Source organism: Hyperolius riggenbachi, chromosome 4, assembly GCF_040937935.1.
Source record: "Hyperolius riggenbachi isolate aHypRig1 chromosome 4, aHypRig1.pri, whole genome shotgun sequence".
NCBI lineage: Eukaryota > Metazoa > Chordata > Amphibia > Anura > Hyperoliidae > Hyperolius > Hyperolius riggenbachi.
In genome coordinates, this window is record NC_090649.1 from 143633150 (window position 1) to 143648468 (window position 15319).

The 15319-nt window shown below is 42.7% G+C and overlaps 1 protein-coding gene across 1 annotated transcript in view; it reads right to left on the bottom strand.

Annotated features, from left to right (window-relative positions):
• The window catches only part of LOC137570542 (uncharacterized), a 24243-nt gene extending 20991 nt beyond the window's left edge, over nt 1–3252 (bottom strand). Inside the window, exon 1 of the mRNA XM_068279235.1 lies at nt 3177–3252. The gene's annotated coding sequence lies outside the window, so the exon portion shown is untranslated. The remainder of the gene's footprint in view (nt 1–3176) is intronic.
• Nucleotides 3253–15319: the final 12067 nt, after the last annotated feature.

The following is a 15319-nucleotide window of genomic DNA, read 5'->3' on the forward strand; positions in this document are numbered from 1 at the left end:
CAATGATTTCCTATGGGAGTGTTCATATATGAGCGTTCCGCTTTCTATTGAATCGCAAGTGCGCTACCTGTACCATTTTTTGAGCGGTTTGTACTCCATAGAAAATATAGGGAAATTGCAAAGTGCTTGAAAATGCACTTTGAATTGCGATTTCCCGAGTGGTTTAATGAATGGATACTTTGTATTTATTTATTTCTGGGTACAAGAGTTCACGAAGTGCCAAAATTAATCACAGAGTAAAAGCGCTTAGAAAAACACTTTTCTAAGCACAAAGCTTCAAAGAGTTCACTTCCTGACTTGCGTCAGGGAGTGAATTAAAAAACGCTCAGGAAAAGCGCTTAGAAAAGCGCTTTTCACAAAAACGCAACCCCCACCCAAGCGCCGGGAATCAAAAAAAAATGTGTAAAGAAAAGCCCAACGCAAACGCTAACATGAGTGGAACGCAATGTGCACAAGGCCTTAGAGAGAAGTAAAGGAGGAGGACAAACGTCAAGAGGAGAGCTGACTTGATATTTACACAGATCCCAGGTTACAGCTGGTCAGAGGGATACCTCTGCAGACCAGGATTCCTGCCTGTGTGCTGTGTCAGGTATTACACAAGCAGCTCTCTCTGCAGCCAGGGTTACCCTCTCTCTCTCTCTCTCTGTCAGTTGCCATCATGTGATTCCCCTGCATCTTTCCATAGTGTGTGTGATGCCTCTCTCATGCTGTCAGCCTGCAGAAGTATGTAGATTCCCAATCACTGCCCCATCTTCTCTCTTAACAGGCAGCCTCCAAATGTCGGGCTGCGAAGTTTCTTATGGGGGGGAGGGAGGATCAGAAGCATACCTCACTCCAATCTAGCCAAGGAAGCTGTACAGCGTCTGGCTGTGTCCTCTGCTCAGCCTGGCTAGTGGCTACACATGATTCACAGCTTCGGGCTGCACCACTTGAAATGAAGGGGGAGGGGGTGGGGAACATTTGCCCATAGAACTCTGCTCTGTTGCAGACCACCCCCCCCCCCTCCTTTCAGCATTAAAGCGGATCCGAGATGAAAAACTAAATATAACAAGTGACTTGTCTATATATCTTATCTAAAGTTTAGATAGTTTACACAGCAAATCTATCTTCAAACAGCTTCAACAGTATATTAATATTTTTTCCTGTGATACAATGGGAGCAGACATGTTTTCTGCTGGTCACTATTACACAATCACACACACAGGCAAGCTTATCTGTATCTAGGCATGCTAATCTGCATATTCTGTGAAAACGCCACTCTTATCTCCTCCATTACACAGGCAACTGATCTGTATCCGCACTGCAGCTCTCAGATTGTGAAAACTCTGCCTCTGAAATCTATAGCTAGTAACACCTTTTTCACCTGCCCAGACTGAAATCCCACAATCCCTTGCAAGCGCCAAGGCACTCTGGAGAAGATGTGGGTGTGGCTTGTTTAGTTGATAGGGAATTATAGTATTAAAACAAAACAAGTATTTGGCTTGAGGAATGCCCTATAAACTATATGTAAGGAACACAATTATGCAAGGAGTAAAAGTTCATCTCGGATCCACTTTAAATTCCAACTAGGTATCATTCAGGACCAGGGGAAGATAAAAGAAAAAAAAAGGGATAAATAATTTACTTATTTTGGCAGATGTCTTGCTGCCCCCCATCATGCAGTCCATGGTGCCCTCCTGTGCCTTGCTACGATGCCCTGGCTGTGCATAATAAATTAATCAGCTGATGCTCACATAGAAGCTGGAGCAGCATGGCTGATAACAGGCAGCATGTGCAGTCTATTGACACGAGATCTCCACTCTGCAGGGAGGAGGAGAGGATGCAGTAATCGTCAGCTCAGATAGAGCCTCTTGTGACGTTTTTCACACGTCACTACCCATGAGGCAATGGGGCTAGGGCTAATTAATATACTTCCGTGGATGAAAGTCTCCTGGTGGGCGTGGCTAAAGGCTTAAAGGGGTAAAAACAAAATAAATATAGGTCAAATCCTAATAAAAGCCAGGTTTTTCCCTATAATATGGATGTGATCTATATACAGGCGGTGAGCAGGTGAGGAGCTTACAGTACCTCTTTAAGCCATGCCCCTGCCACACCCCTGATCACCCCCTAGTCACACATACCATAAAGATTTTATTAGAAAAATATGTTGTTTTATAATTCAAACGACACTGTTCCTTTCTATCCTGGTTCATTTTCCTTCATATAAAAACTTTAACATTAGTAATATATCAATTTAAAGTGAACCTAAAGCCAGTTAAAAAAAATGAGATCAACTCACCTGGGGCTTCCCTCAGCGCCCTGCAGCCGATCGGTGCCCTCGCAGCTCCAGTCCGATGCCTCTGGACCCGCCGGCGAACACTTCCGGTTTGGCCGTCACCGGCCAACAGGCATGGGAACGCGAGTGATTGTTCGCGTTCCCAGACTGTATTTCACCCCCTATGCTGCTATTGCGACCTCCTGGCGATATACAGGCTGGGAACGCGAACAATCACTCGCGTTCCCATGCCTGTCGGCCGGTGATGGCGAAACCGGAAGTCGTCGCCGGCGGGTCCAGAGGCATCGGAGCGGAGCTGCGAGGGCACCGATCGGGTGCAGGGGGCTGAGGGAAGCCCCAGTTGAGTTAATCTCATTTTTTTTAACTGGCTTTAGGTTCACTTTAAAGGATGAGAATAAACTTTAGAGTCAAACACATTTTTAGTAGAGAAATAGATATACTTACATAGAAAGAGGGACAAAGTCCTAAAAAAGGGACAAAAGAAGAAAGAGGGACAGGACTCCCAAAGAGGGACAATTGGGAGCTATGTAATTTACCTATGGGAAATTATAAATAAATAAAAGTTGCAGAGACTACATTAGCTAAGTAGTGTTTACAACATACACATCTTTCATTTCATATTTCCCTCCAGTGTGCTGGGAGCTGAGGTCTGGCTGCACAATGAGCAGCAGTGAGGATCTGGAGCACAAGCTGGCCTTGCCCTATGTCAGCTCCTGTTCCTGCACTTTGCAGCAATTACTAAGCTTTCCCTAACAACACACTGTGACAATGCCTGAAGCATGCTCCTAGGTGAAAGTGGAACTGAACAACGAACTTTAACTTATTTTTTATGTGATAATCTGAATACTGTAACACGATTCCTATAGCAGTCTGGATTGCAAAAACGTTTTTTATAAATTACCCCTTTGTAGGGTCCAGTCTCCTCCATAGCGTCAAGCTGCTTGCTGCTGCAGGAAGTGGATCTAGTAATGGAGTGTTGACTTCTGGGAAATGTAGTCAGCCTGCATAATCACCTTCCTTCCGCTTTCTGCCTACTTCCTTTTGAGGAAGCGAAAGGAGACAGAATGTTCTGTTTGTTGTCACTAAATTTACAGACACTACAGTCCTCAATATACAGATGAATTACACCGTCAGAATGAGTGTTTCTCACGCTCCTGCTTCCTCTATTCATCTTTGCTCAGCTTGCAGAGTGTTCTCTCTGCCTCTCCCTCGCTTACACAGGCTGGGAGCTGGGATGATTAGTCTGTGATCTGTTTACAAGAGCACACTGCTAGCAAGTCTGCAGTGCCTTAGCCAGGCACAGTTGTAGCTGATGTTATATCAATCTATGATAGCCCTAGCATTTGGACAATCTCCTCTGCTCAAAAGTCTTTGCCATGTTTATAATTGGTGCCTGTCATTGCTGGACTAATAAGCCTGAATATTATCACCCTTGAGTTAAAGTGCCCATACATGGTAGACTGTTTAATAATTATATTTTTAGATTATTGTGTTGTATGAAAACAGAGGCAGTAAAGAATCCCATCAATCCTGGAGGACCTTTCACACTTTGACCACGGCATTGTGTTGCACAAAATGCATCTTACATCCTTACACAGAAGCAATGATAATCCTATAGGGCTATCACATTGATAGCAGTGAGTCGGGTACTGATGCAGTGGGTTAACAGTAGGATATGCATGTTTACATGGAAAGTGAGGACAACTGAAGTGAGGTATATGGAAGCTGCCATATTTATTTCCTTTTAAGCAATACCAGTTGCCTGGCAGCTCTGCTGGTCCTCTTTCTCTAATACTTTTAGCCATAGACCCTGAACAAGCATGCAGCAGATCAGGTGTTTCTGACAATATTGTCAGAATTGACAAGATTAGCTGCATGCTTGTTTCTGGTGTGACACTACTGCAGCCAAATAGATCAGCAGGGCTGACAGGCAACTAGTATTGTTTAAAAGGAAATACATATGATAGCCTTTTGCTGCAGTTGTCTTTTAAAGGATACCCCAACTGAAATGTGACATAATGAGATAGACATGTGTATGTACAGTGCCTAGCACACAGATAACTATGCTGTGTTCCTTTTTTTCTTTCTCTGCCTGAAAGAGTTAAATATCAGGTATGTAAGTGGCTGACTCAGTCCTGACTCAGACAGGAAGTGACTACAGTGTGACCCTCACTGATAAGAAATTCCAACTATAAAACACTTTCCTAGCAGAAAATGGCTTCTGAGAGCAAGAAAGAGGTAAAAAAGGGGAATTTTTTATCAGTGAGGGTCACACTGTAGTCACTTCCTGTCTGAGTCAGGACTGAGTCAGCCACTTACATACCTGATATTCAACTCTTTCAGGCAGAGAAAGAAAAAAAGGAACACAGCGTAGTTATCTGTGTGCTAGGCACTGTACATACACATGTTTATCTCATTATGTCACATTTCAGTTGGGGTATCCTTTAAGTCTTGGGTAGTGTCACGCGAAGCCGTGGGAAAACTGCAGCCTTTTCCTGGTGGCCGAATTAGCCTTCTTGGTCAGCAGCCAGGTGAAAACAGCTGACTGTCGGCAAAGGGGAATTGCAGACATTTTGTGATGAAGAGCAACAGTGTCGGGTTTTTTTTTCCCTGCGGCAGAAAATCACACAATGATCCCAGTACACGGCAGTTGTGCATTGGGAAGCATTATGCGTATTTTCGTGAGTGTTTTCCGCAATGCGAAAAACTAAATGTTTGCCAAGTGTGACCCTAGCCTGTATGGCTGCACTGCACCATCATGGTGCCTGGTAATCTTTCAGCAACCTTGCGTTGTTATTAAAGAATAATTGCGATGTAATCGGAAATATGCATAAGAAGCATAAATGATTGTGTGATCTGGTCTGTCAATTTGGCAGATTTTTTAATAGATGCAACTGTTTTTCCTATTAGGAATAGCTTGCATTCCTTAGTGTTGTCTTCTTTCGATCTTATCTTAAATATGAGAGCTTGCTAAGGGCCAGTGCACACCAAAAGGCGCCAGCGTAAGAGCAAACGCTTCTAGGCGATTCTAGGCATGTGCCTAGCAATTTTCTAAGCATGCGATTTTTGGAGCGTTTTGGTGTAGTGTTTTTCATATTTTGTTACAGTAGAGCTGTAACTGAACAGCTTCTGTAACAAAAACGCTTGGAAAACCGCTCTGATCTAACGCTTTTTAGAGCGATTTTCCACTTTCCTATACTCAACATTAACAGCGTTTGCGTTTGGGAAAAAATCACATCGCTCTGCTGTGCTCCATCCCATTCACATACATTAGTCAAACGCTTTTCAAAGCGCTAGCATTTTTCAAAACGCTCAAAAAAGCTCTTAGTGTGCACCAGCTGTAAGAGTCATACAATTAATGGGCTTCTTTAGGGCTCATTCACATTAAAGGGGCTTGTGACATGCTTGCTGGATATTTGCATTTTTTTGCAGTTTCAGAAATTGCAGCAAAACTGCATATTAGACATGCACGTGGCAGGCGAAACGTAGATGCATGTAGTCAGTTGTCTTGAAGCATACACAAAAACACGAGGGAACGCAGAACAATTGTGGAATTTTCTGTGGTGCTTTTGAAACAAGTTGAAATAACTTTAAAATCCAACAGTTGGATTGACTTCTTATCGGTCTTAGCAGCTTTTTGAACAATAGCAAAAGGCTTTTTTTAGTTGTTTCAACTTGTTTCACAACAAAAGACTTTTGACGATTGTGCTGCATAAAAGACTGCAGTTGAGCGTGTGTATGGGGCTTAAGGCTACTTACACACCAGGATGTTACAGGCGCACGTTAGTGGAGCCTCTAACACAGCCAACCGCACAGCACTACAAAGTCAATGAGGCTGTTCTGAGCGGCTTAAGCCGCGTTAGACTGTTTGCACATGCTCAGTGGGGGGCGAGAGGAGGCGGGGAGATGCCGCTACAGTAGCCGCGCACATGGCTACTTAATATGCACTGCATTGGCGGCTGCTGATTGGCCGGCGGGACCACGTGATCACTCCGCATCACAAGGTCCCGCCGGCCAATCAGCGCCACTCTGGTAGACCTTATGCGGATAGAGCCACTTAACGCGGCTCACTCTAACGTCCTCTCCCGCACCACCATACGTTGCATTAGGTGCACGTTATGCGACCTTAACGTAGCACCTAACTTAGTGTGTAAGTAGCCTAAAAGCGCTGTGGAAGACGTCAGCACAATAGAAGTACATGCAAATAATAAATGTACAGTGGTTTGCAAAAGTATTAGCCCCCCTTGAAGTTTTCCATATTATGTCATATAACTGCCACAAACATGAATCAATTTTATTGGAAGTCCACGTGAAAGACCAATACAAAGTGGTGTACACGTGAGAAGTGGAACGAAAATCATACGTGGTTCCAAACATTTAAAAAAAAATAACTGCAAAGTGGGGTGTGCGTAATTATTCAGCCCCTGAGTCAATACTTTGTAGAACCACCTTTTGCTGCAACTACAGCTGCCAGTCTTTTAGGGTATGTCTCTACCAGCTTTGCACATCTAGAGACTGAAATCCTTGCCCATTCTTCTTTGCAAAACCGCTCCAGCTTAGTCAGATTAGATAGACAGCGTTTGTGAACAGCAGTTTTCAGATCTTGCCACAGATTCTCGATTGGATTTAGATCTGGACTTTGACTGGGCCATTCTAACACATGGATATGTTTTGTTTTAAACCATTCCATTGTTGCCCTGGCTTTATGTTTAGGGTCATTGTCCTGCTGGAAGGTGAACCTCCGCCCCAGTCTCAAGTCTTTTGCAGACTCCAAGAGGTTTTCTTCCAAGATTGACCTGTATTAAATTGGCTCAATCCATCTTCCCATCAACTCTGACCAGCTTCCCTGTCCCTGCTAAAGAGAAGCACCCCCAGAGCATGATGCTGTCTCCACCATATTTGATAGTGGGGATGGTGTGTTCAGAGTGATGTGCAGTGTTAGTTTTCCTCCACACATAGCGTTTTTCATTTTGGCCAAAAAGTTAAATTTTGGTCTCATCTGACCAGAGCACCTTCTTCCACATGTTTGCTGTGTCACCCACATGGCTTGTGGCAAACTGCAAACGGGACTTCTTATGCTTTTCTGTTAACAATGGCTTTCTTCTTGCCACTCTTCCATAAAGGCCAATTTTTGCAGCGCACGCCTAATAGTTGTCCTATGGACAGATTCATCCACCTGAGCTGTAGACCTCTGCAGCTCGTCCAGAGTGCCCATGGTCCTCTTGACTGCATTTCTGATCAGCGCTCTCCTTGTTCGGCCTGTGAGTTTAGGTGGACCGGCCTTGTCTTGGTATGTTTACAGTTGTGCTATACTCATGGTGTTGTTGCTCCCAGTATTCTCTTAGACAACCTCTGAGGCCGTCACAGAGCAGCTGTATTTGTACTGACATTAGATTACACACAGGTGCACTCTATTTAGTCATTAGCACTCATTAGGCAATGTCTATGGGCAACTGACTGCACTCAGACCAAAGGGGGCTGAATAATTACGCACACCCCACTTTGTAGTTATTTATTTGGAAAAGATGTTTGGAATCATGTATGATTTTCGTTCCACTTCTCACATGTACACCACCTTGTATTGGTCTTTCACATGGAATTCCAATAAAATTGATTCATGTTTGTGGCAGCAATATGACAAAATGTGGAAAACGTCAAGGGGGCCGAATTCTTTTGCAAACCACTATCATATTTCGCAAAGCCCAAAATTGTGTGCATTGCTCATAAACCATTTTTGTATTATTACAGTATTTTTTTTATAACTTGGCTGTCAGTGTTTGCAATGGTGACTATGCCAATATCAGATGCACCTTGGTTATACTGAATAGCAGTCTCTGTTCTGTTCAGACTCCTCCCATTTCTTTCATCACCCACACAAGGATAGGAACACACTAGGCAGAATCCGCATATGCGTTTTCCATAGCACATAATGGAAAACACATATGCGATTCTGCCTAGTTTTTTCCTACCCTGAAGTGGTCAGGGAAAAACTCGGAGGGGTGCCACCCAGTCTTTCTCCAGAGCTGACCCTTCCCACCTCCTCCCTGTGTTCCACATTAGTGAGCAGAGGGAGGAGGTGGGCATGTTCCGGTGATGACTCCCATATTCACCTTCATTACTGTAAAATCTGTGGGGGTAAACTACAGCTTTAATCAAAAATGAATCAAAACAATACTAAACCAAAACCACTGCTGTACATGGAGAGAATCGTTTGCTGCATTGCATTTCCCAAGATAAAACCACACTATCTGGAGAAGGAGGTAGCTTGCCTTCCAGATATTGATTATTGAAGGAATACCAAAGTGAAAAAAACTGATGATGATAAACTACTGATGATAAACAATTCTCTCTTCCTACTTCTAAAAATGACTTATTGAGTTATCCCCTGTTTTTTATGTTACAATCTACTTTTTACTGTTTTATTGTCTCTTCTCAATGACACTTAATTTCAATCCAGTGGTTCTAGAGGTGTATTTATCTTACAGGGGCAACAAAGGGAGGATTTGCATATTCCGCAGTCAAGAATTGTGGGAGACATCATATGCTCACTCTAACCTGAATTATTGCAAATACCTTCTGTTTTAAGAAGGCAATCCTCGGTTTTGCATAACATTCATTGAAGTATTCCAGAGCTAATATATATTTAACTTGTTTTCTCTTCCCTGCTCTCAGAAGTTTTTCTCTGCATTGAAAGAGTTGTATGGCTGCAATTCCTTATCAGGGATGGTTACGCTATAGTCTGACTAGGTCCTGACTGGAGAGAAACTGTCACTTGCATACCTGTATAGTTAATGCTTCCAGGCAAAGAAAGAAGAAAAAAAAAAAGAACACCGCCTAGTTATTTGTATATTTGGCACTGTCCATGCACCTGTTTACCTCATCGGTTTATTTTATTTTCCCCTCTGTATTAATAATAATAAGACTGCAACTATACATGACCTAATAGAGCTCTCTGATTTGACCTTTTTGACAGAGACCTGGCTTGGGAAGCATGCAGGCCCAACTCTTGAAGCAACCGTGCCGGCCAATTATTCAATCTTGCACTGTGAGAGACAAGTCGGCAAGGGTGGGGGGGTTGCCATATGCTTCAGATCCTCCTTGAACATAAGGCCCCTGCCCATAGGCCCCACTGAAACCTTTGAATGTATTGCAGCTCAACTGTCAGCAGAAGTAAACATCAACATATTGCTCATATACCGCCCCCCAAAAAATGGTCCAGCCTTTCTTAAGGAAATATCTGAACTCTTATCCTGCGTAACAGTGAAACACCCTAGATGGATCATCCTGGGAGACTTCAATGCATGGGTGGATGATCACGACTCCCAGCTAGGAAGTGAACTACTTCTCATAATGAATGAACTGGGTTTCTCTCAGGCTATCAACCTCCCCACCCATACGAAAGGGCACACCCTGGATCTTATATTTCATTCCGGACTTTTAATATCACACATGGATATAAACCCAGTGGTATGGTCAGACCACCACACCATCCACTTCTCTCTGACAGCACCAGCGATAAAACACAGAGGGAAAGAACTCATAAAATACCGTTCACTGAAAGATGTCTCACCCCAGCACGTTCAGAATATCCTCAACTTCGACGCATTAACCAATCATTGCGCAGACCCAGACTCCATGGTCCTGATTTACAACCATGCAGTGTCATCTGCCTATGACGCCCTCGCTCCAGTTCGCATCAAACGATCTACACCACTTCACCATGCACGGTGGTTTGACAGCTCACTAAAGGACCTAAAGAAAGAAGTGCGCAGACTAGAAAGGAAGTGGCGAAAATCTCAGAATTCAAAAGATAAACACACCCTTGTCTCTCACCGGGAAAGCTACCAAAATGCGATCACCAAGAAAAAATCCTCCTACCTATCACAGGAGATCGCAAAGGCCGCCAACAGACCAGCCCAACTATTCCGCACAGTTGATAGACTATGTAATCCATCCTGTCTAAAACCCACTATAACTCCCTCAAAGGAGCTATGTGAGAAATTTGCCTGCTACTTTGCTGACAAAGTATCTTCTATTCGGTCTCTCATTCAGTCCACAGCACCCAAGACTCATGCAACTAATGGAAATAGCTGCAAAAACAACCTAACACCCTGGACTGATTTCAAAAGTATTAGTGAGGAAGAGATCTCAGACACCCTCTGTCGTCTCCACCAGACAACCTGTGACCTGGACCCTGGACCAACTAAACATATGCTGAAATGCCCTGACCTGCTTGGTCCAGCATTTCACAAAATAGTAAATTGCTCTCTGCAAGCAGGGAGGTTTCCTACCTCTCTAAAAGAAGGAATCATCAAGCCCCTTCTCAAAAAACCTTCCATGGATCCAGATGCTATGAGCAGCTACAGACCTGTCTCCAACCTCCCCTTCTTAGGTAAAGTTATTGAAAAGGCTGTCTATCTGCAACTTGAAACCAGGCTGTCAGTAAACAACATCCTGGACCCTCTACAATCTGGCTTTAAGAAACACCACAGCTGTGAAACAGCCCTCATCCAAGTCTGCAACGATCTGCTCATGGCAAGGGACAGAGGGGAATGCTCCATCCTAATCCTGTTGGATCTCTCAGCTGCTTTTGATACAGTTGACCATGAAATCCTGCTTAACAGACTGCAGGAGTACTGTGGCATCAGTGGATCAGTCCTCCAGTGGTTCAGATCATTCCTGACTGACAGAACACAGAGAGTATCCCTAGGAACTATAATGTCCAAACCTGCACCTCTACAATTCGGAGTGCCACAAGGATCAATCCTATCCCCTCTGCTGTTTGCAATCTACATGTTGCCACTCGGTACACTTATCCAACGACATGGCCTGACGTACCACTGCTACGCCGATGACACACAGCTATACCTGTCCTTCAAACCTGGTGGAACAGACCCTACCCCAAAAATAAACTCTTGCTTAGCTGAGCTTCAGGCATGGATGAATGATAACTGGTTGAAACTGAATGCTGACAAAACTGAGGTCCTGTTTGTCCAAAGCCAGTGCTCGCCATCAAAACAGCTCTATCCTAAAGCAACACCAATCAGGATTGGGAATTCAGACATAAACAGCTCCAACCTTGTGCGCAGCCTTGGCGTACTAATCGATGGGGAATTGAGTTTCAGAAACCAAATTTCATCTGTAGTTAAATCTTCCTTCTTTCATCTGAAGAACATTGCAAAGATTAAACATCTGATTCCCCCAGAGGATCTTCAAACCCTAGTCCACGCCTTCATCACATCACGGCTGGACTACTGCAATGCCCTTTATGCTGGCCTCCCCAAAAAAGACTTGCGTCGCCTGCAATTAGTGCAGAATGCTGCTGCCAGATTGCTAACAAACCAGCCTCGCCACTGTCACATTACACCGATCCTTCGCTCACTGCACTGGCTACCAGTAGAATGGAGAATACTCTTTAAGATTGGACTGCTGACATTCAAATCCCTGCACAATCTGGGCCCTGGATACATGAAGGACTTGCTGAAACTGCACCACACCTCTCACAACCTCAGATCAGCAAGTTCTATAAACTTGGTCACTCCCAGAGTGCACCTCAAAAAATCTGGAGACAGAGCCTTCTGTCATGCTGCCCCTACTCTTTGGAACTCCCTACCACACCCAGTAAAGACAGCACCATCCCTGGAGCTATTCAAATCCAGACTGAAAAGCCACCTGTTTAGCCTGGCATTTCCAGATTTATAAAATTCTTCCCCTGTACCACGATGGTCGGAGCCATGCTTATGCGCTTTGAGTCCCACGGGAGAAAAGCGCTTTACAAATGTTATTTGTTGTTGTTGTTGTTGTTGTATTCCTTTAAATATGTTTAAACAGGAAGAATGGAAAAGTGACTAGCTTCTTCGTCATAAAACTATCACTACAATTTTTGCACACGAGTTAGTGTAGTCTTTGGTGCAGTTTTGACTTCCTTATAACTTACAGGCTCATCAGTTTTGCTAATATGATCTGATTCATACAGTAAATATTAATTTACTCTAATGTATTAGCAGATATCAATGACCTGGGCATATCTCTTTCACAAATTACAAATATCTACAATGCATATTTTACATCATCAGTGTTTGGCTATTAGTCACTAAAAAGTTAGCAGAAAAGCAAAATATCTCCTAGGATGTAGATGGACGACATGTTGGCAACAAAATCTATCCATATGGCCAGGTCTGGCAGTGCTGAATTCCAAGTGCTTGGGCCAGTTTCCAAATATTCTCTCTGCATACTGGCTGTTCATTGTGTAGCTGGACACATTACAGGCATTCATTCTAAACTTTGACTTTTACTGGACTGTAAATTGGAAATATTGTTATCCGTCTATAGAGCTGCAAAAACCAGGGATTCTGTTTAGAGGGGTTTTTTTTTACATGAATTTTTCTAGTACTGTAGTTAAAGGATGCCTAAAGCGAGAGGGATATGGAGGCTGCCATATTTATTTCCTTTAAACAATGTCAATTGCCTGGCTGTCCTGCTGATCCTTTGCTTTAATACTTTAAAGTGTACCAGAGCCGAGGGACCCTAAAGGTTTTTTACTCACCCAGGGCTTCCTCCAGTTTCATAAGCACGTGTCAATCCCTCGCCATCCTCCCGCAGTCTGCCTTACAGCCACGATTAGCCCCGGCAATTGGCTTAGTCACGTCAGTCTGGGTCATGCGCAGTAGCCCACACTGACGTGATGGAGCCAATTACCGGGGCTGATTGCAGCTGAACAGCAGACCGCGGGAGGAGGGCGAGGGACTGACACGTGTTTATGGAGCTGGAGGAAGCTCCGGGTGAGTAAAAAATCTTTAGGGTCCTTCAGCTCTGGTTTCCTTTAAGCCGCAGACCCTAAACAAGCATGCAGATCAGATGTTTGACTGCATATGACACATGCTTGTGTCAGGTGTGTGATTGAGACACTACTGCAGCCAAAGAGATCAGCAGGATGCCAGACAGCTGGTATTGTTTAAAAGGAAATAAATAAGGCAGCCTCCATATTCCTCTCACTTCAGGTGTCCTTTAAGGGCTATGGCCCACTAGAGCACTTTTAGCCGTGCTTTGGAATCGTGGCAATTGCAGCAATTCCAAAATGCTAGGCTAATGAAAGTGGAGCGATTGTGATCAGGGAAATTGCAATCGTGGGTCTTGCAGCTTTTTTGGCGTGATTGCGCTCCAATACTAATGATAGGACTGCTGCAAAATTGCTTTGCAAAAGCGATTTTGCAGCAATTTCACTACCTGAGCGAGCAAACAAATAGACAGAACAATAAATGAACATTTGCCAATCATAATTGCAAATTACAATCATTCAGAAAATACAAGCACTTAAAAAATGCTCTAAGAATTGCCGGAAACTGATCTAAAATCGCTAAAGGCTCTTTTGCACTATGAAATGCTATCACACTCGTGCTGCAATGCGATTGCGTTTCAAGCTTATTTCCACTCATGCGATTGCATTTGCAATTTAGCTACTATACTCAGTGTAAGAAGCTCAATCGTAACCAAAACGTCACAGGACAACAATTGCGCTCGGGACAAAATTGCATCGCTATTGGATCACACTAATGGAAATGGACCCTGACGTTTCCACTAGTTTTACTGTACCCTGCGTTTTTGCGATCTGTTAGCGATCAGAATCAGATTGCATAATGCTGGGTAGTACAAAAGGGCCATAAATATCGCTTGCGAAAACGCTATGTGATTGCGATTAACAATCTGTAGTTGGTGCCTGTTGTAGCCTAGTCCTTCCACTCTGACTCAATCTGCTTTTATATCTTTTAATCACATGATTTGTGAATTCTTATTAAAGATTAGCTTTAAATAACTAAGAATAATATCTCAAAATATCAGTCATTCACAAAATGAACTGTGCTACATGTAAATAATAACACCTGTTCGTGTTTAATATTCTTTAGGGCAAAAACAATTAGATTCATTGTAACGGTACTGGCAATAGTAAAAGTAACATTACCATAATGTAAAATTAAAATCTTAGTTTGAAATGGCAGCAAAGAAACATAACAATTAAGTATATCTATGAAATCGGTAGGTTATTGTGCATATGTAATCTTGCTAAGTACTTTTAGATCAAATTAAATCGTAACTTCCCCTTGTATGTAAACATCAGAGAACAATAATTGAAACTGTTAGTCATTTTGTAGGCAGGGAGAATAAGATTTGTATTTTTCACCTATGCTTTGGAGTCTAATGATTAGACCATTTCAGTTTATTTCACAAGGATGCTTGAAAACATGAAGGTTGTCTTTGAGAACATTGCCATCTAGTGAACACTATGAAAATGACAAGATTGTCTCAATGTATTAACTTTAGTTTTGAATTATTATTACTGTTTATATTATTATATGGCCCACACTTGGGGAAAAAAAATAAGGCCAGATTATTAAAACCTATAGAATAATAAATGGGATACAAAGAGCGATTAAGGGAAATTTAATTTTGCCGCCAGATAGAGTGGTATTATTATGCACAGGGCCGGATTGTACTTTTTTCCCGCCCTAGGCCAACTATCACCAGCCGCCCCATGACCAACCACAACCCCCCCCCCCCCCCCCCCGACCCCACATACACACAATTTTCCCCCCGCAAGCATGCAGTCTTAACTGTTTTTATTGAAATAAACTACAATGTAAAAATTGCTTGAACATTAGAAAGTTTTATCTTTTAAATAAGTTACAAGGAAACCAACAAAATGTGTTCATACTAAATTATGTGAAAAATGTAATCAATCACTGAATAATAATAAGCTAACACAAAGCAAAAAAAAAAATCAACAACGTAATCCTGTAAACATCAGCAACACTTAAAACTGCACAAAGTAAACAACAATTATGAAAGTGCTGTCATTGTTTGATCATTAGAAAGTTTTATCCTTTGCATAAGTTACAAGTAAAACAACAAAACCTGTTTATAATAAATAATGTAAAAAAAAAATTAACCAACCAGTAAATATTGAGTTAACACAAAGCAAAACAATCAACAACCTAATCCTGTAAACATCAGCAACATAACACTGAAAACTCCTGTAAACATCAGCAA